Source organism: Triturus cristatus, chromosome 12, assembly GCF_964204655.1.
Source record: "Triturus cristatus chromosome 12, aTriCri1.1, whole genome shotgun sequence".
Taxonomy (NCBI): Eukaryota; Metazoa; Chordata; class Amphibia; order Caudata; family Salamandridae; genus Triturus; species Triturus cristatus.
The window spans coordinates 391,222,221-391,244,818 of record NC_140595.1 but is presented as its reverse complement, the minus strand read 5'-3'; positions in this window follow the sequence as shown (position 1 = coordinate 391,244,818).

Sequence of the window (22,598 nt, the reverse complement as noted above, 5' to 3'; positions counted from 1 at the left end):
AGAATGGAGAGTCTCTGCTTGGCAAAACTTGAGTATAAAAATAAGTTGAAGGAAAGGAAAATATAATATATGTCCAAACATTGCCAAAAAATGTTTGAAGTGATAGGCACAAATAATATAATATGATTCTGACGATTAGTAAGAGAGGGAAATGTGCAATGGGAAATGCCTTGCTTAGTGAGAGAAGATGACTGGGTTAACTACTTGAGTAACATGTACAATAGTAAGAGGTTAGATAAGTCTCAGGAAACAAGGTTCAAGGATGAGCAAGAAATAAAGCCGTATTTTTCTTTCCAAAATATAAACGAAACCATCTGCTCTTTAAAACTAACGAAAGAAGCAGGGCCAGATAACTTACTAGCAATTATACAAAAAATAACACGGATTGGTAGGAAAGCTTTTTAAATGTCAATTTCTGAAATATTTTAACATCCGGAATTTTCCCGGGAAGCTGGAAGGGGGCAATTATTAGGCCAATATATAACAAGCATTGAAAATGCAATAGGTCTCGCCTTTGATTAAGGTAAAGCCATTTGATTTGCGAATGGTATTGTATCGCAAAGAAAAAGGCTTTAACTTAATGAAAGGCGAGACCTGTTGCATTTTTGATGCTTGTTCTTCATGCTGCTGGCAGCCAAACAGAGTGCTCACTCCCATGACAGCGTGTCTATCATGGTGGCAAATTGGCCAAAGGAGGGAAAAAAGCACTCAGGACAGATCTAAATTCCCTATTTTTATTAATTGGGCTTGATGGAGTCGAGCGAGATTCCCTCAGCCCAACTGTCCAGATATATAAATATATTTGAGACTTAATATCCCAAAAACTACTGAACTGATTTACACCAAATCACAAAAAGCACACTTGGTGGACCAAGATCTAGCTTCCTGCCACATTTTGGTGTAATTCTGTTCATCAGTTTTTGTGGTAGTGATTCTTTAAAAAGTCAATGGAAGATGCATGGGAATTTTGCATACTGGGACCCCCCGTTTATCTCAGCCCCCACTTGATGGATCCCCCCAAAACTTTTCATACACAAACTAGTCACAAACAGAGCACATTTTTGAAAGTTTTGTGAAGATTCGTCACATGGTGCCAAAGTTATCAGCAAAACAAAAAAGGTAACAGTGCAACAGAAAGGGCCAACGATAGGTCAGAAAGGAAAACAACCCACTAAATACAATGCAAAGTGTTATCAAGGACCCATACCAGCTAAGTCTTAACACTATTATCGAATGATTCACCATGTCATAGCAGAACTAGCCAATAACATCAGCGATGCCCTGCGGAGATCACCCATTCCCACAAAAGCACCAGCTCAGTGCCACATGAAATGCCAACAAACAACTGAAAAGAATTGAGTATAAATGAGACCTCGAGAAACCCTCATTCCAAACCTACAACATTTTTCCAGTGAACTGCTTCCCTAAAGTGACAATAGTTGGATACTGATGGATCTGGGCCTGGAATCTTGAACCGGCGAGCCATGAACACTTCTTAGAGGGAACAGAGGTTGACTGTAGTGACAGGTTGAGTAATGACATCAAAGATGGAATCATGAGAGACAAGTCTTTCTCAAACTGAGAAATTGGACAGAGGTCCAGGGAGGATGCAGATTTAAGGTGGTAGAAGGGCATGACTACACACCCTCGAAGAGCAAGCTGAAGGGCAGTATCAGGACAAGAGAGGACACGGTATTCTACTAGACTAGGTAAGACATGGACAGTTTAGAAAAGCAGGCCCGCAAGTCACAAATGGAATGCAATTTGGCTTGTAATTTAAGCATTAGCACAGAGTCGCTAGCAGCTGGATATGGCTAATTTCATGGAGCACGGTGTATAATAGTTCTCACTCAGTACTTTACTCACTCCGATGCAGCTGGGACACCCAATGTCATCAGGGTCACAGAATACACAGGTTTTCTGTCGACAGCCCCAGAATCGGGCATTGTCTACCAAGGTGATGCTGCCAGCATGCACCTCGCTGGCACTGACTCAGCACTGCCCTTCTCCAAGGTGTTCTCTGCGAGCCCTGCCATTTGTAAAATTCCCATCCCAGCCCCGGTACTCGGGGGCTTGCCAGACAGAGAGCCCCCAAAGTTCTACGTAGGGTCACTTCGCTTTCTAGGAGAGAGAGTTAATGAGGCGCTCTCTCGTGGGAGGAAGAGGAAGAGGAAGAGGCTGTAGGTACTTCTGCCCCGCCTCTGTCTCTCATCACCGCAGGCATCAGTCACTTTACTTAAATTAAGCAGCCTCATTTACATGGTGGAGAATGCGCTCTGTGCTGAGTGGGGCAGCATCTATGAAGGGTTCACCTTCAGAGAGGCTGGATGCTGTATGGAGCCTGGATCTGAAAGAATTCTGAGACCAGGGACAAGTGGCCGTTCTGAGAACTAACAAGGCAAAAAAAATGAAACACAAACGCGGCCCCGCGGCTGCGAAAGTGAAACAGTTCTGGCCTAACAAGTGGGAGGGGTGGGGGGAGGGGAGGGCGAGAGAACACACAGCGATTCCCTTGCAGGAGCGAGCCTTGGGCACCATATGTTTGCAAGTTAATTACAAACATATGGTGTCAAGCTCGCTCCCACAAGTGAATCGCCACACGTGCACGCGTTGCCATTGAAGGCAATGGACCACGTGCACGTTTTTGGCTGAGAAGCCAAAGCGATTGCTAAAGGTCTATTTGCCTATGCAGCTCATGAGCGCTGCGTAGGCGAGACCTAAAAAAGGAGGATGCCACACAGGCCCAGAAATATTGCATTAATAGTCTGCTAGATGTGGGGGAGAAAGTATTTTCTAAGATATTGTTAGCCATATTGTAAACCTAGGTAGAACAGAATAAGTTGATACCGATAGGGTTCAAAGAGGACCACTCAACAATAGACCATTGCCTTAGTCTATGGCAAAGGCAACTGAATTGCTAGGTAGATTGCTCTGCTGATTTGTCCATTTCTGAGCCGCCTTCGATTTGGTAGATCATAGTCTATTGTGGAATATGTTGGAGAAGCTTGGAATCAATAAAACAGTACTTTTACTAATTCAGGAAATGCATTCGCTGAATTGCGCCAGGGTAATCTTGGACACCCTAGAGATGCTAGCCAGGAAAATTCAGATAAAGAATGGATCACACCAGGGTTGTATCCTGGCCCCACTGCTATTCTCTTTGTTCCTTTCTGACTTACCAAATACATTATGTTAGGCTGGAGGGTTAAGCCCTAAGATGGGGGGGGGCTATATACCATGTCTGATATACCTTGATGATCTAGTGATAACGGACATGACAGAGCTGGGTTTGCAAAAAATACTGGACACTTTGTATGATTAGTGTTTAAAGAAATGCCTTACAGTTAATTTAGAAAAGACTAAAATAATGGTGCTGAGGAAAAGAAAGGGTTCCTTTTACTGGCAATTGGGAGAGGTCAGAGTTGAGGTGATGGACAAATATAAATACTTGAATATGTGGTTCGATAGCAAACTAAATTGGAGGAACCACATACAATCATTAAAAGCAAAGGCTCTTATCTCAGTATGGGGCCTTAAACAATTCAGAAGTATGGAGGCCCTGCTCTGCGGCCAATTCTATCAGCTTTCAATGCAATTATCCGCCCACAATTCCAATATGGAGTGGAGGTTCTATCTTTAGGTGGTAAATTGGATTGGATTTTAGAGGAGAGTAAATGTGCAAAACAGCTCCTGGCTCTTCCACTATCAACTAGGATCCAGGCAGTGAGAGTAGAATGTCAACTTACAGCCTGGAACTTTCAGGGACTGCAAGCTACATTGAACTTCTGAGAGAGACTGAGAACAGACAGGACCCCAAAAATATCACACCCTATGTAAAAGAGAAATAGAGGAAAGTAAACCTATTTAGGCATCCCAGGTTAGACATAAGCTAGATAAGATGTGTGCTAAACCTTCTCTAGATCCATTCCAATGGAAACTAGGGCTGCAGATCCCCAAACAGGTGCTATGTGCTATTAACACAAAGGCTTGAGAAGAAGACTTATGTTATCTGGGAAGCAAATCATCCACCCAGTTCTTGGTAAATGGGTGGACTAATAATCTCATATGTTCCCCTACATCGAGACCATGCCTAATCCTAAAGTTAGAAATGCAGTATTGAAATTTAGAGTTGGCCTAAACCCTTGTAGTGCAGACAGGAAGATAAAAACCGCAATGACAAATGAACAGGGTCTGTGTACATGTGGACTGCAAGTAGAATGCAGTGGCCCACATGTTTTGCTGGACTGTTTGTGGTTTCTAGGAGAAGGAACATAAGGAATTTTTAAAACCTCTTTTTATAAAATTGATAATAGGGATCAAGCTCTTAGTCTGTTAATAAATATGAGATTTTTAAATGTTGTATGTGAAATAGGAAGATTTTTAACTGCAATACAAGAGTGCTTGAAAGAATTGGTAATATTATCTAAAAAGTGCTATGGGGCAGAAATGTGACTTTATCCACTCTTTGAGGACATTTTAGCGTTCTGGAAGCCCGTATGCATGCAGAAATGTATATTTCATATATATGTGATTCTTCCCATATTTGGTCATAAATTAAGAGCTATTTACTACAGGGTGGTACTGCTTCCACTGTATGTTTTAGCAGGCTTTTATTGTGTTGTGTGTAGTGTTTATGGCGGCACCTTTTGTACTATTTGTATTTTTAATTGTACGTTGTATTGTGGCACCTTTTGTGGCTATATTAGCCAAATAAAATATATATTTATGATGATGAATAATGCTCGTATTTCCAGGCATTTTGCATACTGCCGAAAATTATGTGTGATTCTATCAGCAATAATGAAATTTCATCCATCTATCCATCCATCCACCCATCCATTTCTGATCGTTTTTGATTACCTTCAAATAGGAAACAGTCTCATTGAGATGAGTGCCGACTGGATCTGTTAATAAAGTGACCAATTGCTTTTAAATGTGGTGCTTCCCTGTCTATTTGTTGTGTAAACTAGTAATCAATATTGGTTAAACCACAATGAGTTCTAATTTTGGCAAAGTCAATTAGTCTGGTTTTGGCCACCAGCCATTACACTTTGTCAACATTTGCTTTGTTTTAGCATGCTTTTTTTAAAGAAAACTTTGTGGGTGTACTCCATGTGAAAGAGTATAATGTTGTCACTCACAGTGAAGACAAGCCAATGGCTGAAGTGGGCTTAAAAACTGCTACATGCTGTATGCTGATATGGGCAGTAGAAAAATACGATTGACACCATTACAGACCAATGGATGAAGAGTATGAGTATATTATTCATATAATTTTAGTAAAATCCAAAGGATTGACTATCAGTAAACCTTAAAACAATAAACGGGGTCTTAACTAGGCCTGGGTGGAGTTGGTGGAGTTCCACAAGCAGAAGAGTGTGTTTAGTCTTGCGGTTTGTGTTGATTTTCAGCGCCTGGTGTTTGTCCCGCCAGTGAAATCAGTGTGACTGGCTCCATGCGCAGGGCAAGAGGGCACTGCTTCTTTTCTTGCCGCTTGCGTAGATTTTCTACTCGAGCCACATCTTTCTCAATGCAAACGTAAGGTTTCTCAACACGAGTAGTCACAACCATTGGTGACAGCCCGTGTTCAGAAATCTGACCGTCTGCATTGAGAAATCTCACCTGAAGGTGGATTTTCCTCGCTCACTCTTGCCAACTTGATGCTGGCGAGCATGAGCGAGGAAAATACTCTGCTCTGTGGAGTTTTTGAGAACTCCGCAGAGCACAGAGTGAGGAAAATTCCTCAAACTCCGCAAACAGAGCCTAGTTCACCGCCCAGGCCTAGTCTTAACCAGCACCAGTGTCATAGTACGCTATAAAACCATGGATGTCATTTGGAGGTAGTCATGGGTCGCAGCTGTGACCTTTAGCGTGCTCCTTGCTACTCCTAGCACTTCCTTTGAGACCCCTGGCCTCATAGGGGGGGGGCAAAGACTTTGCCTCCTCTGAGGCCAGGGGTTGCAAAGGAGGTAAAAGGAGAAGCACAGAGAAAACTGGAGGTTACAGCTGCGACCCCTGACTACCTCAAACGGCATCCATGTATAAAACATCTAGCTGTAAATAGCAGGGCTTATGTATTTGGGTACCAGTGACCACCTCCTGACAATGTTACCTCTTGTCCGGAAGAAGGTGGAAGACAAACTGATCGCTGAGTTCCTGGCCAAGCTTTCAATTATATTCTGGACAGATGTTTCACTTAGTTTGTGAAAACCTAAAGGAAATAATTTAATGTACCAAAGAAGTGCTTAATTTGTAACAAAGTAAGTGCCAGGGCGCTTCTGAGTTGTCCACTGCAGCTTGCACCACACGTTCCCCCTGCCAGTGCTGCCAGTGACAGTACCAAAACAATTACTAGCGATCACAACAAGTGTTACAATTCTGACTATTCCAGGCCACCCAAAGCTATAAAAATGGCACGGGCTGCAGGCATTTTCCATGTTTAATGTATATTGAATTAATAAACAGCTGTTGTTGCCCACATCACAGAATCAGACAAAAGGGACAACCATGGGCGGACAATAATAAGTGCCAGTGTTGAGGCTTAAGATCCAGTGCCAAGCACCGGAAACCACCGGATCAAATTCAGCACTGACCCAAAGAGGAAACAAGTGGAAATGCTGCTCATCTATACTAATTCCAGCTAAAAGACTACTATGTATTGGTGTTGTTTAATGGATGTGTGCACTTGCCCAGGTTGTGCATATTGTTGCATGATAGCACTGTCTAAAGTGCATACTTTTCATCCTAAACTTTTCTGAGTTAGCCTACGAGCTGCAGAACGCACAGCTCAGGATCGTAGCTACCCCGAGTGCAGCAGGTGCAGTGGCACCGGTGCCCAGATCCACGAGGGGGACATTGAACCCTGTTAATTGCTATATTTTACTACTCCAACAGCATTCAATGTGGCCATTTTCCTTGCACCAGGGCCCGTGGCATTTTTCCACAGCACAGAAAGAGTAAGCGGTGGTTGCCTCTCTCTGCTTCCGAGCCAAGAGGTGTCAGTATTATTAGAGCAGAAAGCTTCCTCTGCTCCCATTTACATAAATTGCAGACTTGGTTTGGTCCCCTTTTAAACAAATAACTACCCTGATACCGAAAGAGCGGTGTTCTTAATCTCCAATAACTTGACCCATAGTGCACTTCCCCAAAACAGTCAGCACTTCCCCAAAATACAAAACAATATATTAATAATATTAATAAACATGCAGGAAGATACAATCGACAGTGTATCTAATTTATTTACAAAATAACTTTGCATGATATAAAGTTATTCGGAACAAATATGTTTTCCAGCACTCTAATCGAAATGAGGGAGTGTGCGGGTCAAAGTTCCTCTGATACACAATGTACCATGTTATCTGTTGTTTCATTTTTTATTTATTTTCTGTACTGATGAAAAAGAAAACATTGGTGATAATGGTTCGCAACAACAGTGTCGACCCGGGCGCGAGCCCGGGACGCGCAGGGCTGCCTGCCCACGCGTCTCGTACTGTTCTGCCAGGGTGCAGCCAACCTTGACTCCTGGGACCTGCTGCAGTGCTCGGCGCGCGCGAGCTGGTGCAATGCCCTTGCTTATTCAATCCTGCACGGCCGTTGTGTGTGCCAAGGCTGCCATCTGATGCCAAGTGGCGCTATACTGTTACAGATTAGCAGTGGCTTACACTGAAGAACCGAGAAAAGCCTGAGTACAACAAAAGGTGTGATAACAAAGGCTACATGCAAGTAGACACTGTATTTAACTGTCTGTGTCCGTTTAACACAGGGCTTTATCTAATCCATGGGCCTATATTTAGCTTCCACTATTATGCAGGCAGAAACATGGCCTAAGATTGGATGAAATTGATTTTTAATTATCATCTATGCAAATTCTTCTCCTATTTTGTTAGTGGGCAAATGAGAAATCGGCTGCCATGTCAGAGGCTTTCTTGTTAAGTGGCATTTTTAAAGGAGGCCCATAGGAAAAAAAATATATTACGCTCCAGGAGCTCAATACTGTGCAGTTTCTTCAAAAATGTTTTCATAAATCTGAACTTATACTTCTATGAAAAGTACACCACAATAACATGTTTTACAATGTATTAAAAGAATACAAAACAACATTCTGCTGCATTCTGAAGATAACGTACATAATGTACGAATCCGAGAGAAACATCAAGCTAAAACAAGAAAGACACAAATTGTAAGGAAGAAACAACTAGAAAAGATAACTTCAATGTAGAATGCAGATATCAATCATTGCAGGTGAGTAAAGGATAGGGAATTTGGGAGGTTAGGTGCCACAAATGATCACGGCATGGTCTTGACACAGGTAAAAGGTTATGCGCTGCTTGTGAGTGAGGTGGTACGTTGTGCTGCATTGTAGCCCATGCCAATGGAATTGTCAATAATGGAGTGGCCCAACTGACATTTTAGGGAAAATTGCTATGGCCTGGGTTCTGTAGATCCTCTGGTAGGCGTGTTGAAAATTGAGTAGGCCTTCCTGAATTCAAGGCCTCATATACCCAATGCTCTCAAGGGCACTCCTCATGGTAGTGAAGAGAGACTATGCAGTTTCTTCAGTATCTCACTTTGTCAATTGATACTAAAGTGCAAGTGCTGTGGTGTCATAGGAAGGCAAATGTGGTATAGTCGAGGAACACATGCAAGATCACACACAGGTATGACCGGCAAAGCCAAGAACTGTGATATAGCTGTGACAATGCCACCCACACAAGAAAAAAGTGGAATCAAAGAACAAAAAAAGAACACTAAAGAAGCCAAATGCAAATAAAGAGAGCAACTACATCAGGAATGCCTTAAACTCCAAATGCGTGCAAATGGTCCTCCAGCTTTTTAGCTCTTAAGAGGCGTGACACTATGTAGAGGCTCCATCCCTAGAGTAATCGGGACGCTGGTTGAAGACCCTGAAGAGAAACTGACTTTAACCTTCTAGCGACCTTGCACTCTTGCCCCTCCATGCACTATACAGATGTAGAAGGTCCCAAACCTTAAGCACAGCGTAGTGTAGTTGTTGGGGCTACTGATGTCAGAAGGTCCGAGAGCAGATGGGGAAGGCTCGGAATCCCTGAGAAAACCGCAAAGGCTTACCGGGGCTGGAGTAACATCACAAGTCATACCAGGGAGTATTAAGTAAGTAAGTAAGTAAATACAGTTTTTGTAAAGCCTGTGAATGCCAAGGCATCTTAGCGCTAGGTAGTGCTAATACCAATCAGAAGGATAGGGAGGCAAATACTTATATCCCTGAAGCAAAAAGCCAGGTCTTCAACAATTTTCTGAGCACTACCCTACTAGTTTGAGACCTAAATGTAAATGGCATGGTGTTCCACAGCTTAGCCACATGACATCCTCGTTGTGCTTGATGACTAGTTCCCCTTCATATTCAGTAAACTGCATCTTCGCTCCAGGGCCATCCTCATCATGGTCATAAAATGCGTCTACCATTCTTACAATTGATCTAATTGATAAGTACTTTGGCCCATCTCATTAGAGTGACCTTTCTCTGAGGTCCTTCTTTTCTTTTAATAGTCTGTTGCCTTATTTCTCTTTCTTTTTCTTAATTATCTTAGTTATTTGTTTTCGTGCCATAAAGGGGCTCAGAACTCCCAGATATTTATATAAATGAGCATCCTCATGCATCCAGTATCTTCTACATTGAGTGTAGTGACCTACTAGATTTTCCTTCACTTACTATTTTTACCCAGTTTGTCTTTACTTTATTGCATCTCTCCCAGGATATTCAAATTGCCTTAATTAAAGTACATTACAAACAGCCACCCCTCGATTCTTCTATCTGATTACAATGTCTTTATAAGCTCCCGAAGCACATTGCATATATTAAGCCTTCATCTCTATCTGATCCATACAAACTTTTCTCCACTTCAGTCTAGGTTAGGACTATTTCACTGAACAAAACCTGATATGTTTTCAGGCGCTATGACATGCTATCACCTTTCTCATTTGAAAATGATTATCAATAATAATTTTCTTAGATCTGGGTGTTAAGTTTGGTGCTCTTGTTCACCATACCTTAGACTCTAACTACTCTGATTCTCTGACTTGATTACCATTTGCACTTTTTGGAGCTATGTCTGCCTAAATACATAACAAATGTATAGCTCAAGTTCCTCTTATTGGAGTTTTGTCATTTTTGTGTCATTTTGTTAGTTACATTTTTATCTATTATAATTTGGAGTGGAAATGTTAATGTGGTGTATTTTCAATTTTTAAACTGTTTTGATACCTCTAAATGCTTTAGACATTTACTTCAGTTAAGCTTGTCTAGTCTGTGCCATAGCTGCCAGGGGCTTAGCTCAGCTTCGAATTACAGAAACTTTTAACTGGCTACCATCCACCCCAATTAAAAATTCACTTCCTCACACAACTAGCTTGATAAATTCAATGCATGCATAAGACATTATTTGACACACCCCTAGTTTAGAGAACTATCACATGTATAAGAAATTTGTTGAAGTAAGTTAAACAGAATGACCCCCCACGAAACAGAGAATTGATAAACTAGTGGGGTATTTCAAAATAAGACATTTATTCATCTGGCTTGACAGTGCATCTCGCACCAGACAATCATGTGAGAACATCAGGAGGGCTTTGGCTCCATCCACATGCTGGTAGCCAGGAGTACATGTTTTTGTTGGGCAGAAGTTGTGTGCTTTCATACAAAAAGTGCTTGCTCTCCAAACAGCTGTGGTCATTTTGTTTATTTATCCAGCTACCTGAGGTTGAACATTCAAGGGCACACATATGCTGTTAAATTGTCCTAGATAATTAGATAATTTATAGTGCTTTCTTTGGCATCAGCACTGATAGTGGAAGGCAGTCTTTAACATATAGTGTTTTTAGGTCTGGCTTGACAATACAACCTTCACCTGACAATTTTAACCTAAACCAGTAGTATTCTACACTTAGGGGTATATTCACAAGAATGTGTGATAACTACCGCAAGAGTAGCTTAACGCAACTCTCAACATCGCAGTCCATCGTGGGAAAATAACCCCATGTCAACGTAGAATTCACAACAAGGCGGCAGCATGCGATAGTCCTCTGAAAACGCGGCCCATGTCCGCGATACAACCACCTTGACGGAGATGAAAACACAAACCACAACTCCAGAAAACATGCGATGAGCCCATCCGCGATGAGGAAAGCAGGGATAAGCACCGCCAGGACCTCAAAACACACGGCAGGTGGGAAAAAGCACTACAAAATCCTGAAAAAGTAAGACAGACCCAACAGAAAACAACAGCCAACCACAATGGAGGCAACCCGAGCCAGCAGACAACCCCACCAAACCCATTGGCAACAAAACATTGTACATGGCAGGCCAACTTGGACAAGATGAATGCAGCCTGAGAGCGGAGGAGGACAATGGCACAAAACCAGAACTCCAGCAATGATGCAAAAGGCACAAACAAGCAGAAACATGCCAACAACAAGAAGGCAGCAATGCACACCGGAGGTGGGAGTCCAGTGCTACACCAGGAGCTGGATGACATGGAGGGAATGGGGTCCACCACATCAGTCTGGAGATAGTGGCAGGACTCGGGGACCGGAAACTGCACCAAACAACAGACACAACAACAACAGGGAGAGGAACCAGCAGGGACTGGGGATGGGTGGAGATGGGCAAAATGGCACACATGCACAACTAATCACAGCACAACAGCAGACAAACCATGCCCACGAGCAACAACAACAACCAGGTGCACAAGTCACAACACAACACCAACCCGGCAATGTCACACCTCTGAACAGGCACAGAAGTGAACACAACAACGCCTGAGAGGGAGAAGGGTGAGCCAAATCAGAGCTGAAGGGACATCACACACACAATGCAGCACACACACATAGGAAGCAGAGCACCCCAACATCCAACATAATGTGGTACAAACACCAACATGTGCACAACCAAACACAGGACACAAGTGCACCTGCCTGTGGCCGGTAAACGACCATACGCATCTGGCAAAGCACGAAACAGGGACATGATAATGCACATGTACAAACACACAGTCCTGATGGGGTAGCAATGCACGGATGGCAGGGAGCTAGAGAGTCTGTGACACACATTGGCATACAAATCAAGAAACAAACAGTTTGAGACAAGTGAAAGTGCGGAAACTTTATCAACAAGTGTGAGTCAGTACGGCCAAGATAAATGCCATGATATGCAGACCAATGCAGCAGCATGTCTGAATGAGGAACCTAGGAAAGCGCCAATGTCCATCTCGGGGGAGTCCCTCACCAACACAAGTCAGTGCCAACCAGCGTTGGTTGTCCGCGCCTGGAACATGAGTCCTGGCCAATGCAGCCATGTCCACTGTCGTATCTGGACTTGTGACAATATCCACAACATGCAACCATGTGCCGTGACAAGTGCAATGGCTCACATCTAGTTGTGGCTGCAGGTACCTTGTCACTCATCCATGAACGCGAGTGCAGCTGCGTAGGCCAACATCTCCAATGAGCGATCGTCGTCCACCACATCTGACATGTTGTCGACGTAATCCATCAGCTGACCAGGACAGATGTGCTGACTCCAACCAGTGGACCCAATGTGCACCAAAGCCCACTCAGATAGTGGCTCAATGTGCTTGCTGCACACGACGATTGGTGCAATCACCCAGGTCAAGTTTCCAGCCTGCATGCCAAACATCCATGCATGCCATAAGGGGTCATCCTGGTGACACTCCTGGTCGTGGTCCAACAGGGGGCGCACACACGTCGAAATCCAGGTCAGCTACCATTACGCTGGAGAGGCAGACATTCATGGACCACTCAAATATGCACGCGCGACAATGCAACAGAGGCTGCACGCAGGTGACGTGCGCAAGGCGGAAGCCCACCCGGTAACTGATCCGCAGCACTGCCAACGGCAGTGCCCCCAGTACATGCAGCAGACATGCACGGTACAGCTCCACGTGACTGGAGTAGACCATGTGTCTGGGATGGTCTGCCATTGCGTCAGTGGCTTTGCTTGAAGCGGCACTGGCTTGCCCTGAGACAGTCCGGAGGATGAAATGGCACAGCTCAGTGCAATGAGCAGTGTCTGTGTGCAACGGGCGCAGGCCTTGGGTGGGGTGGTAGTATGTGCATAGGCCATATCACGCACGCCAACTACGAACAAGGACCACTGCGTGTGGGATGTGTACACGTTGGTCTCACGCCTGGCAGTGCGTAGTGTGGGATTCGCAAGCAACTGCCGTCATACCTGTCAGGGGGTGCTGGGCACATGCAAGTTCCTGCTCGGAGCTGCAGATGTGCTACCGCCTGATGGTACAGACAAAGGACCTTTCATCCCTATGTTAACTTCACCAGCTGCATGCATACAGGAGACTTACAGAGGCCGGTCGTAGGTGTGGTGGGACGTCTGCGACCCTGAGAATCATGGATGATATGCCCAGCACGATGCACATGAGCAGACTCAATGTGTGTCACGTTGCCACTCAGCTGCTCCACCCTGCCACGGGCACCCACACTTGTGTGCGCTGCACAGTTGCATCACGTGCACTCCTACGGGACACCATTCTAATGCCTGTCCGCGCATGTCCAGCGCCATGCCAACAACACCCGGACTCTGGCATTCAAAGGTGTGCACCCACTTGGGTATAGGCCAATGGTCTGGACAGGGCAGACACAGGTGTCCAGCCCATGGCTGGCTGGGACCGGGCAGTGAATGAGGACAGGAAACAGACTCAAGCATCCGCAAGACTGATACACATCACCTGGCATGCATGTGCCAAGACCCCGAGCGACCTAGCGCGCCTACATGTCCCCGTAACTCTAGGCCCACCCTCCTGGTACATGCCACATCGCAACATCGTGTACTGTGGCCCTGGTGGCGACAACACCCCAATCCAGAGACACACTTACCGAGCTTCCTGCACCAGGCCACATCAGGACCACACCCTGCCCCCCCTGCATTCAGCACACGGAGCCTGTGCATGCCGGGTGAAGGTGCGGGGCTAATTGTCCAGGGTCACTGCCAATGCTGAGGTGACATGGCAACGTCCGCAGAAGACAACACACTGTGATGTTGCAGGGCCCATGCACATCAAGCTGAAACAATGAACACACAGACACACTTGCTCAGATGGTGTGAATGGCTATGGGCACGTGCGCACGGCCACATTTATAAGCAGGCACACTTACCAAGTGACACCTGTGTTGGATGTGTGAGGGATGTGTGCACACCAGCCTGTAAGGGCTGCCTGGTGCAGTCAGAAATCGACAACAGTTTACATCGTAAAGGACACAACCAAACAACCATAAAGGCCTCATGATTTGTGCTGCACAGAGCTAGTGGTCGGGATGCACAAAGTCCTGCACAGGCCTGCCGCCACGGGCCGCTGACTTGCGGTGCACTGGGGCAGGGTCACGGGTGCAGAGCAGGTCTACGGGATGACAAGGGGAGTGTATCGATGGACAGTGGAAGGTGTACCCCCAGTGCAGGAGGCAGAGGGCAGGCCAACGCTGATACAGTCAATATTGTGGAGATGAATGGAACAGACACATGGCGGACACCAAGTCCGGTCCAGCCAGAAGAAGATGCAGAAAACCACCAGGCCATGGGCTCTTATGCCACCAGGGTCCAAACAGATGGTGCCCATGACTCATTGCACACAGAGTTAGTAGCACCAGTGCAGTTAGGGGAAGCCGCCTGCGATGAGGCGTGTCCAATGGTGTGGATTCCTCCACATCTCCCCCAAAACACGGTTCCACTTGTGTGACCTAATGGACCGCAGTGTAGGGCCTGAGGTAGCGCTCGGCACGGGCCATTCACCGAGTGTCGCCGGCATAGGTTGGATGGCCCCACCGGCCTGCATAGTTGAGGTTCAGTGACACCACGTGATGCGGACTTGCGATGAACAGGGTTGGTGGCACCAGGTCAGTTGTTGATAGTGTTCGGTCACCTCCGTGACTGTTACCCGGCTTTTGTCTGGACTGAGACGCATATTCCTCTTGCTCCTCTCCGGGTTACTACTGGTGTGGACTCTGCCATTTGTGATTCATAACTAGGTGCTGGATGTGGGACCTACTGGTCTGCAGGGTAGTCCTGGTCCCTCATCCATGTGTGGCCGGCTGGCGTTGAACAGATTTAGTGGCACCACGTGTGGCCGGCTGGCATTGAACAGGGTTAGTGGCACCACGTGTGGCCGGCTGGCGTTGAACAGGGTTAGTGACACCACGTGTGGCCGGCTGGCGTGAACAGGGTTAGTGGCACCACATGTGCCCAGCTGGCGTTGCACAGGGTTAGCGGCACCACTTGTCGCAAGATGCCCATGTGGAACTATGCCTCACTGATCAGGGGTCTGGTGCTGTGGCCACTGCCCAGTCTTTGGGGTCACTGCCATTCAGGACTCAGGACACAGTTTCACATATGGGACCTACTGGGCTGTAGAGGACCACGGTGTACTATGTGATTGTGGAAGGAGTAATGTGGGCCAGCGTCGGGGGCCAGCGATGGTCTGCGGAAGCTGCAGAAGTCATGGAAATGGTGCTTGGAGTCTGCACTGGCACGTGGTGGACCCTCCTTGACTCATGCCGGTGTCGGCATGTGATCAGTGTGGCCTGGAAACTCAGGGGCGGGCCTGGTGGTTTGAGTGTCCAGAGGTCCTGGTTACGGCAGGCGCACAGTATCGCAGGCAACTCCGCTCAGGAGGACGGCGTTGGCATCGTGCCGTGGTGTGAGGTGCCGCCCTTGCAGAGTTGTTGGGCTTTCCGGAAGTGGACCATGCCCAGGGCAACATGCTTTTTATTCACACTCCTACGCTGGCCTGGTGTTCGCCGGGCAATCCCACTCCCCTCATGCTTACGGGGGGACGTAACAGGCAACATTTGCGCGAACTCCCCCACTGGCCGGGGGACATGGTTGTGTCCACTGTCCACCACACTCCATACACCAGTGGTGTGTGTCGCCATGGATATGGGTGTGTTCTGCATACTGTGGTCTGTCCAGCACATCTCCGCCTCTCTTGGCATTGTGTGCTTTCCCAGTCATGGTTCTCCTGCCTCCTTCACACGTGCCTGGTTGCAACCTCTCCCCACATTCGGCTAGTGTGTGGCTGAGGTGCCATGCCATTGATGGCTCATGTGCAGGGCTTGCCCAGGTTACCATTGTGAGTTGTTGTGTCGTGTCTGGTGGGTGGGCATGTTGTTTTGAATGTTCGTTTAGATTTTGTGATGTGTGGATTTCCAGAGTTGTGAGTTGCATGGCTGTGGAGTTGAGGTGAGTGGGGTGTTCATTTTGAAATTGCCAGGGGGCTGTGCATTTCCCTTGGTGCCAACCTGGGGATGCTGGTTGCTGATGGACTGTCGGAGGTTGGAGTAATCGTGCACAGTGGCTGGGTAGTTGGAGGCGAGATTGGTGGAGGTTCCACGGTGTTCGGTTGTTGTCTGCACATTGCTGTGAGACGTGTGCTCTCTGTTGCTGTGATTGTGTGCTGTGTCGGCAGGGGGCACAGGTATGACATGTGTGCTGTGGATTGCCCCCGACACGTGCATGCATCCAGCTATGGCATATGGTCCTTGCTTGGTGTCCAGCGGATCCTGTGCATTGTGTTGGACGTATAGGGACTGGGGTGACAGGCTAATGGTGTTGTCCAGGTCAGGTGTGAGGGACTTGGATGTGGCTGGCTTTATGACTGCTCTGACTGTGGCGGGTGTTCGTTGGGCAGTACCAGGGGCCAACAGGTGCAGCACAGCCAGCAGCTTTGTGTGGGGTGGGATGTTGGTTGTCCGCTGTGTTGGTGTCGTCGGCCTGTTGGGCGTTGTTGGTCAAGATGCGTAGGATGGTTGTCCTTTTGTGCCTGTAGTGGGCAATGACATTGTCAGGTGTTGGGTCTGTGAGGCTGGTGCATTTCCTGGTGGTCCGCTGTCTTTGTCTGCGCTGCCTCTGTGGTGGTCCGGGGGGTGCTCCGGGTGGGGTTTGGGGTCCTGGGGTGGTGGCAGTGGGTGCTGGGGCCCTCTTGAGTGTCCGGGCCACATGACCAGTGGCTCCATGGCATCTGTTGTTCTTCACGTGTGGCTGTGCTCTCTTTTGTGGTGCAGGCTGTGGTCTGACTTTGCACTAGGTCAGAGCAGGTGTTATTTTCCTGCTGCTAACGCTCCTTATCGCCGGTTTTGTGTTCTTATCGCAGTTCTGTCTGGTCGTTGTGAATGTTGTTGAGTTGTGTTGTCGTGGCTTTTGGCACAGGAACGCCTACTCTGCATCTCCTTAGCGATAGATGCGGGGGTCTTCTGTGGCGATGTTTTTTGCGGCTGCTATCGCAGGTAGACTGGTGCTGTGGGCTTTTAACACCAGCTTGTGAATGGGGAGGTAAATTTATCACGACTTTGGCTGCGATAAAATGCCGTTAACTCGGAGATAGTACCTTGTGAATATGCCCCTAAGTTGTTTTCACACAAATACATGTTCATTCCCAGACTATCTACTTGTAATACTTCTCATATCCATACAACATAGCTTTAAAGCCATACTGCCATACAGTTTCCACTTTCTCAGTAGGAACTGTTTGTTTGTTAGACAACATAAACATTGACATTGTGCCAGACTGATTCAATGCACCCTTTCAGGATATGTTGGCCCATAGATCCGCAAGCTCACAATTCCACCATAAATACCCCTAAACCTAGTAAGGTAACAAATGGCTTGGGCAACCTCAGACCGTGACAATCCTGACTCCCCAAGCAATCGTGCTAATAGATCTAGAACCTTCTTGCTCAGTCACTCATGCATACTCAGAAAGATACACAAGAAATACACAAAGGAGCATTTGAATATTTATTGAACCATTGTGACTCTTATATAAACGATATGTGCTGCAATAATTGATAGACAGAAGCAGATAAAAGTGATTAGCAGTATAAGACCAGTGAAAAGGACAAACGATTCCACAAATGTGCTAAAACAGGGTATATATGGTTGCATATATAAGTACTGGGCATAGTGTACTCCTACAATGCACTCCCTATCCTAGTTGACTAGGGTGGGTGCCAAAAATTCCCTACTGGACGATATAACTCCCCTTTACCTGAAGTTAAATGTATATAGGTCCCCATCTTGATCACAAGTTGGACATCACTCCTCGAAGAAGGCAAACAGGAACCAGCTGGTCGAAAACTCCGATTCAGTGACCTCGCAATGACAGCAGAATGCTCCTCTGATTTGAACAAGGAAATGTGTGCATTTATAATAACTATAACCATGCTTCCGTGTCAAGGTTTCAGCCAGGATGACATTGTATATTCTCTTGCGATGGCTCTGTCACCTAATGGACAAATACCCAACAACAACATTTGCACAATGTGTATACAGTCCTTGTACTAAATGTTCAAGGTGTCGTAATAGTGTACTTACGAAGTGGGATTGTAAGAAATGTGGTTACAGAGAAACTAATCCTGCACTGTCATGCAAGCAAATGTGTGTCAAAAGGTATCATGTAGAAAAGAAGGCAACTTAAGAAATGTGTGCATGTGAAAGGGCAGTGTTTCTTCCCGGGTCTAACCTAGCCATGTGATAAGGCTTATTGGCATTCCCAATGCTTGTTTTTAACATTTATTCAATGTTGCACACATAGGAAAATCTGTGCCAAGTTCAGGCTCAGTTGTACTATATCTGTGTGATCACCGCCAGTTTATTTCATGTATTGTGCCTGATTTGCATGCCATGTTTCATGCCTTCTTTGCTGTTTGGTGTGTTGAGCAGCAGTCTGTGCTAGAATGTGATGAAGTCATTTGTAAAGCATAACGTGCTGGGACTGCAGCTGGGGACAGACTGAAATATATTAGTATATTTAAGATGCACCAGACGGCTAAAATGTGAAGGGTTCTCATGGAAACTGGGCAAATGCAATCTATGTAATTGTAAAGTGGACTTCTTTAGCAAAACTATTACAGAAGCTGATTGTAATCCTTAACACTGTTTGCTATAGGCTAACAAGGGAGCAAAGGGCCTTATAACAAGAAGCAATAACCCTACCTGTGAGGCCTTTGTGAATATTACTTAAAGTGTATTTAAGATTTGCTCAGAAGATGGACGCCTGAAGCAAGCTATTAAAAAAGGGAGTGAAGAGTGAACAGAAGAAATAGCAAGAACAGGTATTCAAGGGAGTGACAAAGGGAAGTGTAGTAAAGCCCACCCAGGAACCTTCTGGTATCAATAGCAAGTGTGCAGTTCTAAGCGATATGCCTGTCTTGGTGTGGGAATGCTCTCTAAAGTGGGTGGTTGTAAGATGTGGCTTCTGTATCTCACTAGTTGACAAATGTGTAGGAGAATTCTGTTACTAAGTGAAACTAGTTTCTTTTTTGTGGGTAGGGATATATATCTGGCATTATCTATTGAGGGTACACATCACAAGTCACCTTAGTACAATCTATTTCCTGGAGGTGGAACTACATCCAGTGACAAAATAGTTTGAAATCCAGTGCTAGTTTAAGCTTGAAAATCCAGGATTCAGTGGTCTATCATTCCCTGGGCTGTCTTGGCTCAATAGAAGGACTAAAGTTATTCTGGGCTGTAAGATGGAATGTTTATACTAATTGAAAAGTCTGGTCTTTCAGGGGCTGAGAAATGTCCCTTTGCTGTGCTGGAGCTCTCCCCTACTTAACAATATTTCCATATGAAGTGCCAATAGAACTTTGATCACATTTATACTTGCATACGGAGGCCATAGCGTTGTTTCTTTTTACAGATTATGGATAAGAAATGTGCACTGAGGTTAATTTTACTGCTACAGGTGGAAGAGGGAATACGCATAGGCTAGAGAAAAAACACAATTGAATAAAATGTATTTAAAAGTGTTTAACAAAAAACTCAGCTGGTATCCTAAGACACAATATGGGTTTTTTTCTCACACAATTGTCATGTTCTTACTGAGTGCCAATGCCCCTCATATCTGGGTTCATTCCCATCCATCAGAATTGATTGCAGCAATCCTATGTTCAACTTTGGGAGCAGTGTCTGAAATCTTCTAAAAATCCAAGAAATGTATTATTTCTAACTAACCATCATAAGACAGGAATTTTATAAAAAAGGATATGGTTTGAGAGATAGGCAAACAATATCTCAGGGTGCACAACTGTTTCTGACCGATTATAATAGATGGTTGTGTGGCATGTGTTGGGCTGAAACAGAAGAGTATGTATGTCTCCTTTGAAGGGAAGATCATGAAGTTGTGTAATCATTGGTTCAAGAACTTTGAGAGTACAAAATATCCAGATAAAGCATACAAAAAAGGGCAAATTACTTAAAATACATGCTATCAAAAAGTGATGCAACATGGGTGATGTTGCAGAATTTGCATTGCAAGCCCCTTGGAGGTGTTGTTACCAGCCAGTCCTTCTGTAATACCAAATGTGACTCTGCCTTTTCTTAGGTGGTGCCTTAAAGATGGGGATTTTCCTCATTTCCATGGATGCATTTCAAATGCAGAACAGGTCAAATGTGCCTCTGAAATCACATGGTACATTGTGACAGGATCGTTGTTCTCTATATGTTCACTGGTTCACCCAAACCTGAAAATCAGGAGAGGCTTAATCTGTAAAATATTTAAGAGCTTCTGGTATATATTTGTTTGACAAATGCCAAGGCTTGCTTGCTTTTTATCCCACCTAAAGTCCCTTTTGTCCACTGCCCTACACTTCCTATCTCTTTACCCCACTCCTTCAGGCTCTTTTCATCCTTTCTCTCTCCTTTTCACATGGTTTTTATGTCTTTCTCTTACTTCCCTCTCTATTTTCTGTATTTCCCTCTTTTGTTCTGAATCACTACTGATGATGAAAAATAAGAGCCTTATTATGACTTTGGTGGTGTGACAGCGGGCTGCCATGCCAGAGGCCTGCTGCCACACCACCAAAGCGATATAGAGACTGCCCGCCGGATTCTGAGTGGAATCCAGGTCGGGCGGTCCAGCAGCGGCTGCCTGCGGCAGTGCAATGCTAAGGCTCATACGCGAGCCTTGGGAAGACACTGCTATGGGAATGCCATTGCAGGTTCCTGCAGGGCATCGACTGTCAAGTCCATGCCCTGCAGGAACTGGGGGTGCATGCAGAGAGGGAGGCACACTATGTGCCTCCCTGCAAGCACGCCCTAGGGTAGAGGCACCAAGGGGCCCTGAAGGACCCCTTTGTTTCCTCACTGCCTCACTTTTCATGGTGGGCTCACCATGGCGGTGAAGAAATTCCTAATATGCTTGAGAGAGCCGCAGTGGCGCCACCAGCAGATTAGGGGCCTCAGACCACTGCAAGGCTGCCAGGGATTGTGGATCCATGGCGGCAGCAGAGGTCCCATGGTGGTCCGACCACCCTGCTGGTAATAGTGCAGTCAAACCACCGGTGTAGCGGTAGCCGCACCACAACCATGGGTTTGCCAGTCCATCGGACCGCCAAATTCATAATAAGTCCCTAAGTCATGGATCCCAAAAATAAGGGCTGGAAATTAAAAATCCATAGTGCTCAGAATGTTCGACTGTGCATGTGCTATTCAAAATCCAAAAATATTTCACACAGCACTGGCCGCACAGCTTCACATTTTTCATCTGTGGAATATTCAAAAATAACTATTAGCATTGCATTATTAGACGGACCTCATAAGAAAAAAGTAATTGTGCATCTTTGCAAACATGATTAACAGTAGACTTGTAAATCAACAAGGGCCATATTTATGACCTGGCTTGCATCGCTTTTGCAACACATAACGTGGTGCAAGAGCGACACAAACCTTAAGTCAGATATTTAATGCCATGCAAAGTCACTTTGCATGGCTTTGAGTGCCTCCAAAAAATTGGAGCAACACAATGCAGTGAAAATCGCTGCATTGCAGTACTCTGCCCTGGGTAAGCGTTCCATGGGCGTGGCACAGGTGTTCCCACACAACTCCCACCCATGATTTTTGCACATTCCCAGATTCACAAGACCTTTTTAACCTGGGAATGAGCCAAAAAGATATGCCTCCCCAGGTGAGGAGTTACAAGGAGAACTGTCTTTATTGCTCCTCATTTCTTCTTATTTGTATGTGTGCTGCATTGTGCAGCACACATAGAAACAGGAAAAAGCCTCTCAGCATTGTTTGTGTGAAGCAAAGTGCCCCTTCCGGCACAAAAACAATCCTACCTACAACACAGGCCCCCTTGCACCATGATAAAAGGGTGCCTGCATTGGCGCTAGGCTGCAAAAATGGCACCAGTGCAAGGGAAAAGGACAGGAATGGGACCGGATTTGATAAATACGGCTCATTGCTGACCTTTCCCTGTGACGCAGGGCAGCACAGCAAGGTAACTTGCTGCCTAGTGCCACAAAAGTCATAAATATGCCCCCAAGTGTTTTGTCTTACTAGTACACATTAGGCACATACTCACAGCTAATGCAAATGTTTGAAATCTTTTATTCTATCGCTTTACAGGCCATATGCATGTATATGTAGTCTTGTACAATATATTTATGCAACTTGTATGGATGTGCTTGCATTATATTAGATGGATGCACATTGTAGATTTACTCACTCATTCTGTTGTGTGTGAACTTGACAAAGTGGTTTCTATGGGTATCCATCGAATTCCGTATATATTCAAATATATAATAGTACC